The following is a 16,217-nucleotide window of genomic DNA, read 5'->3' on the forward strand; positions in this document are numbered from 1 at the left end:
GGGGGGGGGGGGGGGGGCCCGTTGAGCCTTCGAAAACCGGACAGGCACATCCAAAGATTGAGATTCACACGATGCTGCAATATAAAGGGTGTTTCAATTTAAATGGATCCATAAATAATAAAGCAAGCTGGCCGGCTTTTGTGTAGACAACTCATTAGTTACGGTGGAAATAAAATAGTGTCAGTTATTAAGAAAAGAAGACAAAGAGGGATTGCCTCTTCCTTTTCTCTTGATTTCTCTCGTATTTCCAAAGTATGCATCCCGCGGTACATCCAGCACCCTCGTAACGTGGGGGAGGAGCTCATTTGAATTTTCCCGGACAGGATGTGCATCGCGTGCATATCAATCCCGAACACCCCGACGAAATATGTCAAAGGAAGATGTAGGAAGAATGGAAGAATGGAAGAATGGATAATATTTAAAGAGCGGCCCGTATCCAGAGCACGTCCGCGCGAACGGTGGAGTCCGGAGGCTTATTGTCATGTACCGAGTGCCGGGGCATTTTAATATTTCCGTTGAATGCTCTCGGAGCGGACGTACCGCGGCAAACTCACTCGGCAGCAGCTCGTTCCTATATTCACTGGCCCCAGTCATCCTGGGTAAGAGCGAACGAGAGAGAAAGAGAGAGAGAGAGAGAGAGAGGGTCCGACATCCTCCAGTTGTCCAGCGATTTTAGCCCGAGTCCAGAAAAAAAAAAACAGCTGAAATCAATTGAAAGTAAATAAGAAAGATCGAGAGATTCTCGTGTGACGCTACAGTCGACACTCGTCGTAAGCAGGTCTTGTCTTTACGATAATTTTATGACTTCTCCCAGGTTCACTCGATCCCAACTACCAAGACAAATGTGCTCTACGTAGCAAAGTACCGAGGAACGATACGATCTGTCTTTCTCCCGTGTCTTCTTATAGGCGAATTACGCCGAGTCGTACGTTTTATTCTGAAACAGGTTGCGTATTTCACGGGCTCCCTGATTATCTGCACTGTCTCTTACGTCTCTGCTGGGAGGCAGAAACTGATTGCGAGTGGAGCTGCGGGGTTCAGAGGTCGCGCAGCGAGTGTCGAAGGCGTCTGCTGGGAGTTTTGAAGAGTCGCGATTATCGTGTTAGAAAAGAGGACCGTTTGATATTCCAGGAGCAGCAGCCGCTGCTGACTGAGAGGAGCGAGTGACAGGGTCGACAGGACCAAGTAGGAGTAATGCATTATGCGCGTACGGTAGCACGGGATGTCGTCCTGCTCGGTTAGGAACGTTACGTTTATTCCTACGTATCCTGGGGAAGTTATTCGCATTCTCTTATTCCAAAGGACGCTCACGTTTCTATAGATACGTGGAAGAGTATTTCGGGAGCCGGCAAGAGTGACCGATGACTCTGGTTAGTCTTTCGGATTTTTTTTTTTTTTTTTTTTTTCAAGTTGCTTATACCAGGTAAGTTCCGACATATTTGATACTGCCTACGCGGTTGGTACGGTTGGTAGCATGTGCTGCTTTGTGATGAGATCTTTCAATGCTGGAGATGGAGACACGGAGGATGCTGGACCGAGATTCGAAACTGGAAAAGTGAGACGATACGTTGTGGGGGAAGCTTAAGGATTTGATGGAAGGCTGTGGTCCATCCCTAGGGTGATCACGTTGGATGCTGGGTGCTGCTGGCTACACCCTCGCAGATATCCAGGAGCGTGCTATTTATGGTGGCACAATCTCGGCGAAAATCTTGAAGCTACGCGCCAGGGACAGGTGCGCCGATGAAAAGTTACGCTAGTCTAAGACCACCGTTATCTGATTCCTAATAACTCTGGGCATTACGGCAGACCCGGCTGGAGCGACGATTTATTTACAAGGGGTCGGGGACACTGGGAATACGAAATATCACGTGGAAAGGTGTGCGCGACTGTACCGTCGTACGTGCAGCTCGTGTCTTTGTGTTCGGCAGTGTGTGGGTGAGCCGTGCCGAGATTTCAGAAAGGCTCGAAAATTTGCTTTTCTAATGCGATGCAAATGCCATGCAAATAGCGTCGCATCTTCGCGGATGAGACCGAAGAGGAGGCCAGTGGAGTCGAGGAATCGTGTGTGGATCGGCAACCTATTCGCACCATTATCCAAGAATCCAGAGTCGAAATAGGAAAATCCTTCAGTTCCTTAGGAGGCATTATTCAGGAGTTGGAGCTCGGAGACTGTGGGCTCAGAGCCTTGGAGCCGAACCCAGGTACGGATGGCCGAGCGGCTATTGAGCTCAGGCACCGCAGGAGCCTGGTGAAGAGATTAACATTGAAGAGCAAAGTTCCTCTTAATGTATCGGGGGACCCAGAGGCATCTCCGCTGCAGTCCTCTCTGACATATCCAGGCTCCGGTGCGCGCGCGCGCGCGCTAACGCAACGCTCCACTGTGTTTCTTTGGGCAGCCCGTGAAAACCGGCCGTCGTATTAACGGGCAGATTGATTCGAAAATAATCGCAGCGACCTTTTAATTCCTCTGGCGTTTCCGGCTATCGCCCGAGATACTTCACTCGGCTCGACTCGTGCAGGAGAGTGACTTCATTTTTCGAGAGGCCTTCCACCGGCAGCTCCTCCATCCGAAGCACCGCTTCACGCTTCTTGATGACTTCTTCACGAGATCTTCGGGAGAGCAACCGGAGAGTCTTCAATGCGCGATGCGCTTTACACGTCCAGCAGCCACCTAAGCAAGACCAAAGGCATCAAGTCGGTATAATGGATGACGATCGTTTCGCGTTTAGTCCTCGTTAAGACGTCTTCGAGATATCTACTTTATTATCTTTTTCTTTCCTTACCTTGTTCCCTCCACCTCCCCCGCTCGTCTACCTCGTGCTGGCCTCACGTGGCTGAGGCACGCCCGAGAGAATTTGGCTCCTCGGATGAGACTCCTGACTGGAGAGGAACGAGTTCCGCAAGGAGGATCAAGGAACTGGCTGTTGCAAAAGGTAAAGTAAGCCATTGGACGGTCTTCCTTTCCGCGTGAAACACAAAACAAGAGACAAGAGACAGGATCGTCGCGCCGGCGAAACATCGTGTTCCGATAGAGCACGCGATCGGCCCAGCATCCTTATTTCGACATATCCCGAAGTTGCGACAGACGGTATTTGCACTTTTGTTACGTAACGCGAGCGGCCGTCCCGAGCATCGTTTCTTCGAGGGACGCTTCATGAGTTATCGAAGAGAGCTGCTATGCCTAATTCTTCCGCTTTCTCATAATTACATGTCAATTAATCTCTCTTTCTCTCACTCATTCTCTGGACCCGACTAGCGGGACGACGTACGTCGCTGCTCGAGAGCCTGATAATTATGATACCCGATGAAATTACACCTGGACCAGGCCCCCCGACGAAGGGAGTCCCCGTCGTCGCCAACCCCACCAATAAAGCAACCTCAGAGTGCGGAGTATCCGCGGGTCTCCAGGGTGCGGAAAGGAGAATTATCAAGCCAGTGGCCCGAGGTGAACATGGACGGTAGCCGGTTAGGTAGCAGCGACTTAGGTTTCAGATGAGCCCGATAAGGCGTGGAGTCGCGGACACGAGCAGGGAGCGTGCAGGAGCATGAGAATCTCGTCGGCGTCCCACAGGGCCGGATACGCGTGCGCCACCCTCGTTTCCGCTCTCGGGACAGACTCATTCCCATTCAGCTTGCTCATTCCGCCCCCGGAATATCCAAGCTGATCCTACGTCCTGCGGCAGTCAACGTCTTTTAGACTATTTCAATTCGAGATTTGCCAAATTCACTCATCCGATCCTGAGCCATGGGATGAAACCAATCGCCATGGTCCTAGGGAAATCTAAGGAGCAAATAAGAATTCTCATGGGATCTTCGCGTGAAAGTCAAACGTTTCTCCGTGACAAGTCGATAGCGTTGTGGCGTGGCGGATGGATGGACGAGTTGCCGATTTGCAAGGATGGAGTAGCGGCACCCGGTCAATTCGCCACGGGGAGACCAAGTAATCCGCGTCGAGATTAAACGGTATCGTGCGAATTTGCAAAGCGGCCATAGGAGGACGCGACCTTTCGCCACTGTTCTATATTTTCTTGGTCGACTGTCTCATTTTTTACTTCGGCAAATCGCACTACTCGCGGAACGCGGAATTGCCTGGCAATGGAGCGAATCGGTTCGATTAATTCTAAACCTCTTTTGGTATTCCGCTTATACCGGGTGTACTGTAATTGTCAATGTCAACACGGTGACCCAAGACGGATCGCGTGACAGCTGTCAAATCTTAGTGGATCCCTTTCGCCTGCATAAGCCAGCACCTGCAAGAGGCAGTCGGACGCTCGAAGGAGAGACGAGAGGAGGAGAGAGGAGGAGAGAGGAGCAAGACTTGCGAAATTGAAGACGTTGCGACTTGCGAACCACGGCCGATGACGTTACCGGCAATTACTCGGCTTGGAAAAGCCTAAAGTTGCGAAAAAGCACGGCCGGCACGGAAAGAGGGCGTTCTCCGCACGCACGCGGACTGGAGCGGGGACGGGTGCGCGATTGTGTCACGGATGTCATAATCTTACATAATGGAAGTCACCGGCATTTGTAAGCCGCACGCATGCTCGCGCCCGAGCGCGTACGCTCAACAATTTGCTTTGATTCGATATTGTAATTGTGTCACGGAAAAACTATTGTCCGAAATCGTTTCAGGGATTACGTCAAAATTCATTAAACGCATTTTTCATATTTCATTTTCGCTAATTCAAGCAGACTCCAAAATTCCACTGGAGACTTTCATACGTTTCGAAGCTCCTAAATTTTCAAAATTTTCCAATGGAGCAGAAGGCGATCATGCGAATTTCGTAGTAACGAATTTGCACACTGGTACGTCTGTAAGCGACACTATCTTAGAGTTTGGCGAATATATAAAAATTATTGAAACTGGCGAGTAAAGGAAAAAAATATATAAATAAGGGACACTGAATCGCGTCAAAATATTTCCAGTGGCTGTTACGAGGTTGAACGATTTCTTTCGTAACTCCTCGATATGCGACAAGAAAATCACCCACGCCTCTTATGAAATAATGATATATATTCTGAACGGAACACCCGGTACGTCGATACCATGGCAAAGTATTACGATATATTGCGATCGCTCTCCTTGTATTTAGATTCGTACGTTCCGTTATTACCTGCTCGAGCTGTGCATCCACTTTCGACTCTCCGTTCAGCCACGTACGCAACAATGTGCATCTGAATCTGCGAAACAAAGAGCACCTCCTTCCTCCACCATCCACCACCATCCACCACCATCCACCACCGCTGCCATCTCCTTACGTCTCACCTTCGCTACCTTCCTTCTTGATCTCTCGGTATATCACACCTTGGCAACCTACTCGCCATCTGCTAATTACCATAAGAACGCGATTCCCGTGGATCTGACATGGGTACAAAGGAAAGCGTCCGCAATGGAAAAATCTGAACGTCCCATTCGATTCTCCTCCGATTGATTCGAGACGTGAGACAATAACGAGACACGGTAGAATATGATAAGGATATGCTAATTGAGACGAGTAGGGTTAACGTCCTGAGCTCATTGCTAAAACCATCTCTATAAGAAAAAGTAGTTGCTGTACAGCGTCGGAGGGGGGCGTCGGGACGCAACTCCTGCATTAAATTAGCAAATCTATCGTAATAATAATATTATCGGTGGGCGAACCGCAGGATTCGTTCACGTTGAAACGGCCGTTAAGCCAAGGAGCGAGGATCGTGCTAATGAAGCGTCGCGCGCAAACGGCCAACGGAATACATTTGAATGCATTAGCTGGCGAATCTTAGCTCGGTACAAAAAGCGGAAGTGTCTTGGCGGAAGCAAAAAAGGAAGCAGCAGCGGGCGGGTAAGATCTGAGCGAGTGAAGGAGAGAAAGAAAGGAAGAAAGAGAGAGAGGGGTCTGGGGATCGCTTGTAAAGATACTTAAGCTCCGCACTAATTACTGACAATTACCAAAGGTCAATGATCTTAAGCACCCTGATAGGAGTCAGTCGCCGACTGAGCCAATGTCACAAATCATTTGTCAGCGATCAATGTAAAGGCGCAAAAGAAGAGACGACTCCTTACGGATGATGAATTCTATGAATGCAGGTGATTCCGAAGAAATGATGCGTGTGGTCTCGCACGAGTAGAGAAACGTCGAGTATCGGGTTGTTTTTGATAGATCGATCCCGTCCTACAAGAACACGATACGCAACTAATTCATCGCCTACTCCTGGCGCACGGCTAGATATCAGAATCCTCCTAATTGAATGCTTCCACCTTGAATGACAAGGTGTTGAGACTCACGTCTCTCTATCGGGGAGTTCGATCTTAATTCGATTAGCCGGACCCAAATGAGTTGTCGGCTCGGGTTACCCAACCTCGATTGATGTATTAATAAAAATCGATGTCCGCCTCGAAATCGAAGAAGAGGTTCGCGCACTTTTTTCTCGTCCGTCCCAGAGTCTCTCCTTTTTTTCCTCCGATTCGGCAGGAAGAACAGCAGCGATCGATGGGACCTGCAATAATGCATAAAATAAATATAAATATAAATAATGAAGTAGAAAGAATGCTGAAAAATCTATAGAACTTACGGATCCCCGTTGGAGCGTAAGGAGCAGGTGTCGTTTGTTAGCAAAGTAAGACTTGCATTCCGCCGGTATGTTTGTTGTTTATGTCGAATCGTGTCTCCGTCGAAAATCCAAGATGGCCATTGCGAAATTGAATCCATAAGGAGTGTGGTGCCTGTGCGTGAGCATGTGTGGAAGAGAGGGAGGAAAGCGCGCGGTATAAGCGCTCCGGTACGTATGCTTATCTACATATAATAAAGAGCGCTCATAATTTACGCTCGGTAGCTGTATTGGTTTCACAATACGGCACACATAAATGGCCGTGCGTGATTGGCCGACGTCGGTTGACAGACGGATCGCCGTAACGCCGGGGAGGAGCACGAGAGAATCTTAATTCACTTTTATATTCGTGCTCGACGGTGAAAGAGAACGGCCTACGCTTGTAAGTGATGTGGACTCGCAAGAGTAAACGGCAGCACCGACATTATCCGCCACGCACGAGCCCGTGTCTGCTGCTGCTGCTGCTCTCCTCGCGACCTTTATTCTCCTGTCCCTCGACGTGCCGTCTCCTGTTATCCTTATGAAATCCTCCTGCGAAGACTGCGAAGAATATCGTAAAAGATTGCTGATTAAAACGAACGCTTAATATTTATTTGTCCCCTTCTAAGAGTCCAGTGCAAGACATTTGATTCCGACATGTCGTTCCTTTTTCCGTAAACTCCTTTGGTATTCCCGGGTGCATCGGACGCCGACGCCACTTACATTTTAAACACTTGACTCATCTACTACTATTTCTTTTCCATCGACAGGACGCTGTCTGGTCACGTTCGATGCACCGAGCTGCATTACGCACCCTCTGTACGCGCCTCTATGCGCTAAACTGCCTCCACCTGCAGCGCTGCCCATTGTCTTACCGAAAATTATTAATTCTTGACTTACAATACGTCCGATCGGGCTGCTCGTCTCTTCCTTCGCGTGGTGGATGACCGATACCTTCCACGCGGCTACGCGTCACCGCTGCTGGCTGGCCGCCTTCGCACTCGAAGCAGCAGATAATTGAATGCGCCTAGATTTTAAAAAGACATTTATAAGCCTCCGTTACCTGTTTTGTCAATTCGGATAGCATCGTTCAATGGGCATAATTTATCCGGGATTTTGATAATTTTTTGTGTCATTCATGACCAAATAAAATTCACGCTAAATAACGTAAATCTTTAACTCTCTGCATGCGCGAAATCATTCTAAAGATACACGTAATTAAAGAACCGGTTGACAATCGATAAATATTTCGTTTCAAGAAGATATCACGACTATTTTAGGATATTTTGAAATGTTAATATACATATGTCGAGTCCTTGCGAAAAAATAAAGATTGCCGAATGACTGTCGAATCATTAAGATGTCTTAGATTATCAACAAAAAAACAATTTATGAGGCTCGCGAACATCCATAAATTCTTCCTTAAAAAAAACTATCCTAAGTAATCTACTCGAAGAAATCCTCGCAATTCTCCATCATAGCTAATTTCAGGAACCACCCTGAGACACATTTGGAAATGTTCTCTCGGTCAGGCAAAAAAAAAAAGAAGAAAGAAAAATACAATACCTGGACGCTGTTCGATTTCAGCATGTCTTATTCCTGTCGCGTAGTTCGACAGGCCCATCAGCCGTCAAGGAAGACAAACCGCGTCGCAACGCGTAGCATCGCGTCCATCCCATAGAGAAATAAAGTGCAGGCGTCGCAAGTCCTCGGTATCCACGTGCCGGGCGTTGCGTGCGACACGCCCAGTGCGTGGCTCCGGCCATACGCACATGCGTGCCTCAAACTGAGATTTATTCTATTGGCCGTAGTAACGCAGGCACCTATAGTAACAGAATGCAATGCTACACACCACACAACATACTTAGCGTCGGCTGTGTGTTTACAATGCGCCAAGAAAGCAGCGTCGTACGGCGATAAACAAAGGTACTCACTCTTGTTCTCGCGGAGTCTTACGAAAAGGTTACGTCGAACCGAACAGATGATCCTGACAGTCGCTGCAGGCTGGAGATGAGTAAAAAAGGTGGCTTTCACTGACACTGTAGGGTGTAACACCCTCGACTCAAAATGCTTTGTCATTCCACTCGTGCCTTACGTATCTGGAGATATAGCAGTGAGGTTAGTTAGCGATTCTCTTCAGCGAACGGGCAGGTGAGTCAGACTCAGGAAATAAAGGAGGTACGTAGAGAGACACAGGGAGAAGAAGGTTCGGAAGGAGGACGATGTCGAAGGTGCGGAGTCAGTTAAAGAGGGAGTCGGCGGGGGTTGTAGGAGTTTGAGTTTCTGAGAGTCGTGTTGTTGTTGGTCGTCCTGCTATGCACGCCGGATACGCGTTCCCTGCATCTGTAACGAGGGTGTCGCCTCCTGTCGTTTTCCCGGCCGACCACTCGACGAGCAACGCGTTTGGCTCCGTTCGACAAGCACAGCGCATCGAGTGCGTAAACAGGAGACCCTATAGTTCTCTCGGTGTGCGGCGAGAAAGACCCGAGCATTGAAATGCAATCCTTGCGTCGATGATTTATGCCTCGGCAATGGCCGCCTGCACTGCAGGATGTCGCACGTCCCTTCTTTATGCCTCTATCGCGGATTTGGACGAAAATAATTCTACGCTCCAGAGCTCCGCGGAAGTATCGCCATTCTCAGCTCAGTGCTGTGTAGCACGACACATTATAATACTTAAGATTTTAGCCCGATAACAATAACGAGCGTCTACCGACTCCATTGAAATCTCGCGACGCGACGAAACTTGCGAAAGGCCGATTAGTTCGCAGTTTGGTGGCGGGCGGCGCTGCGATCGCCCTAGCTCGAGTAAAGGCGCGTAGGACGAAGCACGACGTGGTGCGATAATGGTGCGATCGTTGGGACACGTACGCGAGCAGACCGCTCTATATTCAGACACATTATAAACGCTGAGCGTGTAATAAGCGGGGACCGAAAAATTAGCATCTGCCGGCCAGGAGACAATGGCTGATTTGAATAACAATGTCCGCTACCGTGTGGGCTTCTAGCTCTTAACTACAGGCCTAGTCGCGTTCCGTGAGCTCGTATCGTATCGCATAAAGCACCGAACGATAATATCGCCTCCATCACCTCCCTGACCCTATTTCTTCCATAAAAAAGGGATACTCCACCGTTCCCTTTGACGTTGAACCATTACAGTCGCTCTGTCGCAGAACTCTCAGGTCCACCTATGTAGTCTGTCCGGCTGTAAGACTCGACGTCACGGACGATCGTGGCCAAGTGTACCAAGTGTACCAACTGTAACGTCGAGCATGAGGCGTGCGAGTGGAGGACGAGGTCCTCATATCGATGCGCAGATGTCTGACCCTGAGGTCTCTTCACCCCGGGTACCATCACGTCGACGCTCGAATGTCCAGCGATTTGCTCGCTGCTACGGTCACCCACACCGAGCTTCCCCGCGCACCAGGCTTGCGTGAGACAAATATAGTTTCTGCGTGACCGGGGCAGCAAGTGTCATCTGCTAATAAGTAATAAGACACGCTCGAGGCGTTTCGATAGGGAATACCTCGAATACACATTGGCCACCTTGTGTGCGCTACCGTCGCCGCCGTCCACGAACCTTCTAGAGGAGCCTTCAAACCCGCCACATGACACGCACGAGCACGACGACACTCGCTGGAAAATGAGACTTTGTGTCTTTCGTAGAAGGCGAGACGAGGAGGTCACAGCCGCAGCCACAGGGCAGGGCTTTCGAAGAATTCGGTTTTCTAGAAGCTGTCGAAAGTGCAAATTCCAGGAGCAATAAAGTGCATTAGCAGCGAAGAATTTCGTGAGGACTCGTCGAAATTGGATGGTTTAGCTGTGCTTTTACACGGGACGTGGAGGCTGGAGGGAAGCAGACGAATCGTCTGGGCGGCACTGGGAATCGTCTTAAAGCAGTCCTAAACACACTTGGACAATGGCCGATGATCACCTTTCACTGTTTTCCATGGCTGGAGGGCCCAACCTCAAAAGTACAGGTGGGCCTTGGTCGCCTCCGGACAGGGTACGCAACCCAGCCATAAAATCGGCATCTTCGAGCAGGTACAGATACGTCCGGATAAGATAAGGGGGGGTCTTGATGTTTCCGGCATCTTGAAATCTCGAAAACAATGGTCGCTACTAGACTCCCATCAGACCGTTCGATGTCTAACATTAGAATTTACCTCTTTCGGAGAATAATATTTATAGAGATTGGTTAACCAGGTAAAAAGCGTTTCAAGGTCCGAGTTCGCCATGCGAAGGAACGGGGGCGCGATTCTTCCCGTGACTTTCGAGAGAAGAGCGCATTCGGTTACGCAACGTGTAGAAGATATAGCCAAGAGCCGTAAGTCGTGGCGTGCTGGTAACGAGAGGAAAAGTGGTGGATCGTTAGGAACGGCGGGAATAGAATGCACGTGGAAGCGTCAGTGTGCCAGTGTGCCCGTTCAGGATCCCGCTGGAAGGGGAAGATTGAAAAAAAGGCCAAGATTCGCCTCGTTGGCCGCGTTGCCTGCGACGCGCAGGACCCACGCCCGCATTGTGTTTTGCGTCCAACTTGTCGCTCTCGCGCCCGCTCATTGTGCCTTCCTTCCTCTCTCCTGCTCCTCCTGCTCCTCCTGCTCCTCCTGCACCTCTTGCACCTCTTACGCGACCGAGTACACCGGATTAGGTGGGCAGCCGTATGACTCACTCGCGGCGCACGAGCAACTCAGATTTTCTTGCATACGAAGTCGACGCCCTAACCCACATAAGTCCCTGGTCGATTAGAAGGAACCTGGTCGAAGTAATTGGAGCGACTAATCGAACATCCGAACCAGATAAGAATCCTCTAGAGCCAAGGTAGGAAATCCAGAAGCTGCAAGGCTCCGATCGGCCCACGGACACATCAGGCCGGGTTTCCACGTTGGAAAAGCAGGAACCACGTAGGTGTCCATATCGAAGCCTGTTGAAACCGCGGTATTATCTATTCTTCTCAGCGCTCGAGACAATGCTCCTCGTTCATCTAGGACAGTGGTTCTCGACGGCGACAGGGGCAGAAACCTTCCGGTAATAAATAGCCAAGTATACCGGAGTCGCGTCTGCAACGCGAACTGACTACGTATAAGTGAAGGAGCAAGTGAGGAAGTGATTGTGAGTCGTTGGCATCCTGATCGGCGTCAGCGCGACGTCGAGGCGCCGTTCGATCGCTCGGGACTTCCTGTCAGGGAACACCTGGAGGAATCACGGCCGATCGTTTCCTCGGATCCTCCTACCACGATGGCTCCAAGAGCCAATACACTTGTCTTCCGAATCGGACTGTACCAGACGTATAGCTACGGATAGGATGCACATGCCGGGTACAATGGGAACCACTGTCTAAGCGTTCTGTTGTAGAGTTAGAGGAGATCCGATAAGATAGGAGGACCTTCACGGGTCCATTCATCGGAGCCGCATAGTGGGCACCTCTTTACCCTTTTCACCGAGCGGCATATTAGAGCCATTGTGTTATCTGCCAGGGACGAGATATCCGAAGGGCCAACATAACCCCGGCAAAGAAACGACGCGTCAGAGGCGTCAAAAGGCGTCGCGTGGGTGGCGAGGGATGAGAATGGACCGGAATGCCCATGAAAAGCTCAGGCGGTTCCTGAGGAAAGAAAACGAAGAGAAGATGATAGCCCCCTCCCCCGCCCGAAAATCAATGACTTCACGTTAATTCGCTGCCCGGATTCTTCGAATCGTCTCCGCGTCCGCAGCATCCACTCAGCCTCGAATGACCTCTGACCTGGCTGCTGCGGGGCTCGGCAGTCTCGAAGACGCGAGTCGCAGAGACGTCGGCGATTCTACTAGGGAGCGACTGGAAGACCTAAAGGGGGCCGCTTCTCTTGCGTCTCCCGTGACGATTAATTCCCAGACAATGCGAGATTGCGCCACGACAATTAGCGACGTCGTCGTGGGTGGGGAGGGGAGGGGAGCGACGCATGGCGTCGCGTGCACTGACAATGAGAGGTACGTCGCTACACGGGGTTTCGTGTGCCACGCGTATGTGGAGCATGGGATTGCCATTGTCCATTGTTAGCAGTTATCGCAGGTCATGGTCGCGCCGACAATTGCGAATCGGATCTGATTCCGAGATACTCTCTTGCGGATGGAGATGACTCTGAAATGGATCTCGAGTGGATCCCCGCCCGACGACTGACCGGCAAAGCTCAACAACGATATTTCGTATAGGACCTAGCGAAGTCAAAGGAGAGGAGACACGGGGCAGGGAGAGCCTATGGGGAAGATACCGAAGGAAGAATCGGTTGGTACCTAAACAGGAGAAGAGGGGGAGATCGAAGGCGTCAAGAACGGTCGCCCGCAGTGCCGCTGACTATTTATCATAAGATCGATCGGTATCTCCGAGCGATACGGTCCGATCGGCGCCGTATCGATTCTTCTAAGGGCTTCAATTAACGTTATTAAAGCACCATTAATCTCCCGCACGACGCGGCATGCACGGCATGCCTCGTCCCGATTCCAGGTCGGCCCATGCCTGAATGGCCGACCGGTTGACCGACCAACCTGCCTGCCCCCCCCGACCGCCGCCACGATCCACGCTCGGACCTTTGCCCTGCCACGCGCGAACCCCGAGCGACTTCCCTTCAATCTTTCGCCCTTCTTGCTGCCATTTTTAATCAACACGCGCACGCGCACTCGGTAAGACATCGCGCAGCGACCTCCCAGAGGAGTCTGGACCGTCACGAAGCGACCTGGGCCCAGTTGGCTCCGGGAGGTCGGACGCAAGATCAGCGATCGGCAGGTTGAGAATCCCTGGATGATACGCTATTAAAGTCAAGCCAACAACGGCACATTGTTACGACGCATGCATATTCAAGGGATCACGGTGGACCTCACCCAGGAAGATCGTACGTCTCTTCTCTCTCGCCGCTCTCGTCTCCCGGGACAATGAGATCACTCGAACGGGTTCGTCGATCGCATAAATCATAGGTCGAGACTATGAGCGACGGTGACGTCGAGCATCGTCATTGGACCTGAATACTTTGGGTCGCGAATTCTCGAGCGGAACCGAGTAGGCGTAGGCAAGGAAGCAGAGCACGTGCACCGGGATGAAAGACAGTCCGACGTTCGACTATAAAACAGTAGAGGAAGAGAGATGAGCTCAGTCGGGCGCAGTGGATGAAGGGAGACTGGCTGATGGGTAGAGCGGAGCGTTGATAGGAACGATCATCGCTCGCTCACGATGACGTATCTACGGTTCTACGGGGTCTGCGCGGGGAGTGGAGGAATGGGAACTAATGTCGGTGCCCCTTTGCGTATGTTAAGTCGGTAAGCGCAACTCGGCTCACTAATGAAGTAGACCAGACTTCGAAGTGGTAAGCAGCAAGGAGCAAGAAGCGAGAAGCAAGATGAAGAAGCAGAGTCCACTGCACCGGAGGGGCGTGCCTGCATATATGAATACAAAAGCGCATGCATATCCGAGCGGTCGTCGGGGGACGTCGGGAAGACGAAATCGAGTCGCTGGAAGCGCGAGGGACCTGGTGGACGACGAGGAGGACGAGGAGGAGGATGATGGAGGTTAGGTGGATGTCGTGAGACGAGCGTTCGCGAGCCATGTGCAACGGAGGATGCATCTAGCGCGAGGTCTTGGCCCGTCCTTGTGTATCGGCGGAAACGTAGCCTCTCCCTGCCCCCTGGCACCCCCGACTTCCGGACTTAGGAGCCGAGGGAGCCACGGCTCGCCCGAGCTGCCGGGGGGGTCCTCGGAATCAGGATCGGCATGGGCAGGGAACCGTGCACCAGCCTCGTCGACATCCTGCCAGGATTGCGACATCGACCCAGAGGAACGTGCCGGCGTTCACTCGCTACACGAGCAGCGTAGTCGAGCCACCGGAAGCAGATCTTGCGCAACCAACAGCCATTGTCTTCTCCGAGGAGTCGCTCCGTTAGTCGACTAGGATGAATCGATCTTAGCGTCTTCTCTTTCAGGACCTTATGCACCGGGTGTACCTACGCCTTCTCCTGGACCTGGTCCACTTCCAGCCTCCACGAGACGGAGTGATTGATCAGACTCCAAGGGAGATTGGTCAGGTGTGTCCGCTCGTAGAATCAATCTCCGATGCTGGATCAGGGGGGTGCGGAGCTGGTCCAGAGTCTAGCTCAAGGAAAGCAAAGGAAAGTAACGGAGAGCAAAGTAAGAGCAGCCTCGTTAATCGCACTGTCCAAGTGCTCCGCAAACCGGAAAGGGATATTGAAATCGAAGAGAGGACTGGTCGGGGATCCTTTCCTGGTGCAGGCTCGTGTACGTGTGGGAAGCGCCAAAGCGTGTGCGAATGAATCATCGGCCTAGATGCGAACAATCCTGCGCCGCGAAAGAGCGAGGCCCGCGGCTCGCATTGCTGTTGGTAGGTGTGCGCGCCCGTGCGCCCTGCCAAGATTGCGTGTGTTTAGCCATCAAGGTAAGCCGATGCGCGCTTAGATCGGGAGATCGGTACCTAGTCCATTACGTGCGCGGGGCCTCGCCGAGATTAGAGCTCTGCGTCTCGCGATGCTCTGAACTCGTTACGCAACTTCCGCTCCTCGGATACGTAATTCAGGCCGATTTCAGCGGGGCCGCGTTTATTCGAAATCCTCTCGAGCCGATCTCCGCCGGCCACACGCTGGAAAATTGTAGCGATTAGTAGCGTCCGAACGATTAGTACTGGTAGCGGCGACATAAGGCCCCATCGTGTAAGGCCGATCGGCACACGCGATTCTTCCCCATAACCACCGTGGCGTGAGAGGCAGCGCTTTGGTCCACGAGCGGCGCGCATTTGCATTTACAGCCTCCGAGGGATCGGGTTCTGTGCTCGAAATCCCGAGAAATATCGAGGCACCCATGTACAGTCTGCTCGAGTGATCTTATCCACTTTATATGGGGAAATACGAGAGAGCGAGAGAGAGGGAGAGACCGCCGAAGCTCAGTCTGTAAACAGCAATTCTATTTATACCCATTTAGGTTGGCTTAGGTCAGGTCGGGTTAGGTTGGTCTACACGCGAACCTCAGAGACGTCCCTTTATTCCAACGAGAGATAAACGAGTCAATTACTCGATTCCGCAGAGGTGGACGCTTATTAATCTACAAACGGGACCTCTAATTAAACCAATTTGTGACATTTACTAATGAGCTCGTAGCAGGTGGTCGCGCGGCGCGACGCACCGCCGTCGTAATTGAGACGATCGCCGAGCGTCGGATTATTTAAATGCGCGAGAACCGTTCGAGCCTCCATAGTCGCTATATCTATAGCGGTAGACCGGTTCGGTTCTCGTCTCGATCATCGTTACTGCCCTCTGCGAGAAGAAGAGGAAGAAGAAGAAGAAGAGAGAGAAAGAGCAATTACTCGAACAGGCAACTTCATACTGAAAAGATCAAACCCTGAGAGTTTACCTTATTCCTAGAGATTTTTCAAAGCTTCACCTCCCACACGCTCATTCTATTCTGTTACAATCAACCATTCTCCTATTCTCTACCTACTGTAGGTGGGAGCTATATATATACGTACACCCAGATAGAATCCCATAGCACCATCCAGAAATGTAGAAACGCAGAAATGCAGAATGATATGAAATGTGAACGTAATCCAAGTGAGACAGGGACAGCGTGACGTGTCTCTAGGGAATAATGAATTCATAAGCGTAAGAAGGAGCGAGGCACGCGT

General features: G+C 51.1%; 1 protein-coding gene and 1 long non-coding RNA gene across 3 annotated transcripts in view; both read right to left on the reverse strand.

Annotated features, from left to right (window-relative positions):
• The window catches only part of LOC112493811, a 111,368-nt gene that overhangs the window by 91,638 nt on the left and 3,513 nt on the right, over nucleotides 1-16,217 (reverse strand). The window lies entirely within an intron of this gene.
• Nucleotides 5,853-9,314, reverse strand: LOC112493812. Of its 2 annotated transcripts, XR_003058595.1 has the most exons (6): nucleotides 8,744-9,314; nucleotides 8,496-8,660; nucleotides 8,128-8,384; nucleotides 7,462-7,588; nucleotides 6,547-7,122; nucleotides 5,853-6,471 (listed from the first exon to the last, which is right to left on the reverse strand). It is a non-coding gene; the product is annotated as an uncharacterized LOC112493812 (long non-coding RNA). The 2 variants fall into 2 exon arrangements; XR_003058594.1 differs by having other exon boundaries at nucleotides 8,496-9,314.

Source organism: Cephus cinctus, unplaced genomic scaffold, assembly GCF_000341935.2.
Source record: "Cephus cinctus unplaced genomic scaffold, Ccin1 Ccin1_scaffold0168, whole genome shotgun sequence".
Lineage (NCBI taxonomy): Eukaryota > Metazoa > Arthropoda > Insecta > Hymenoptera > Cephidae > Cephus > Cephus cinctus.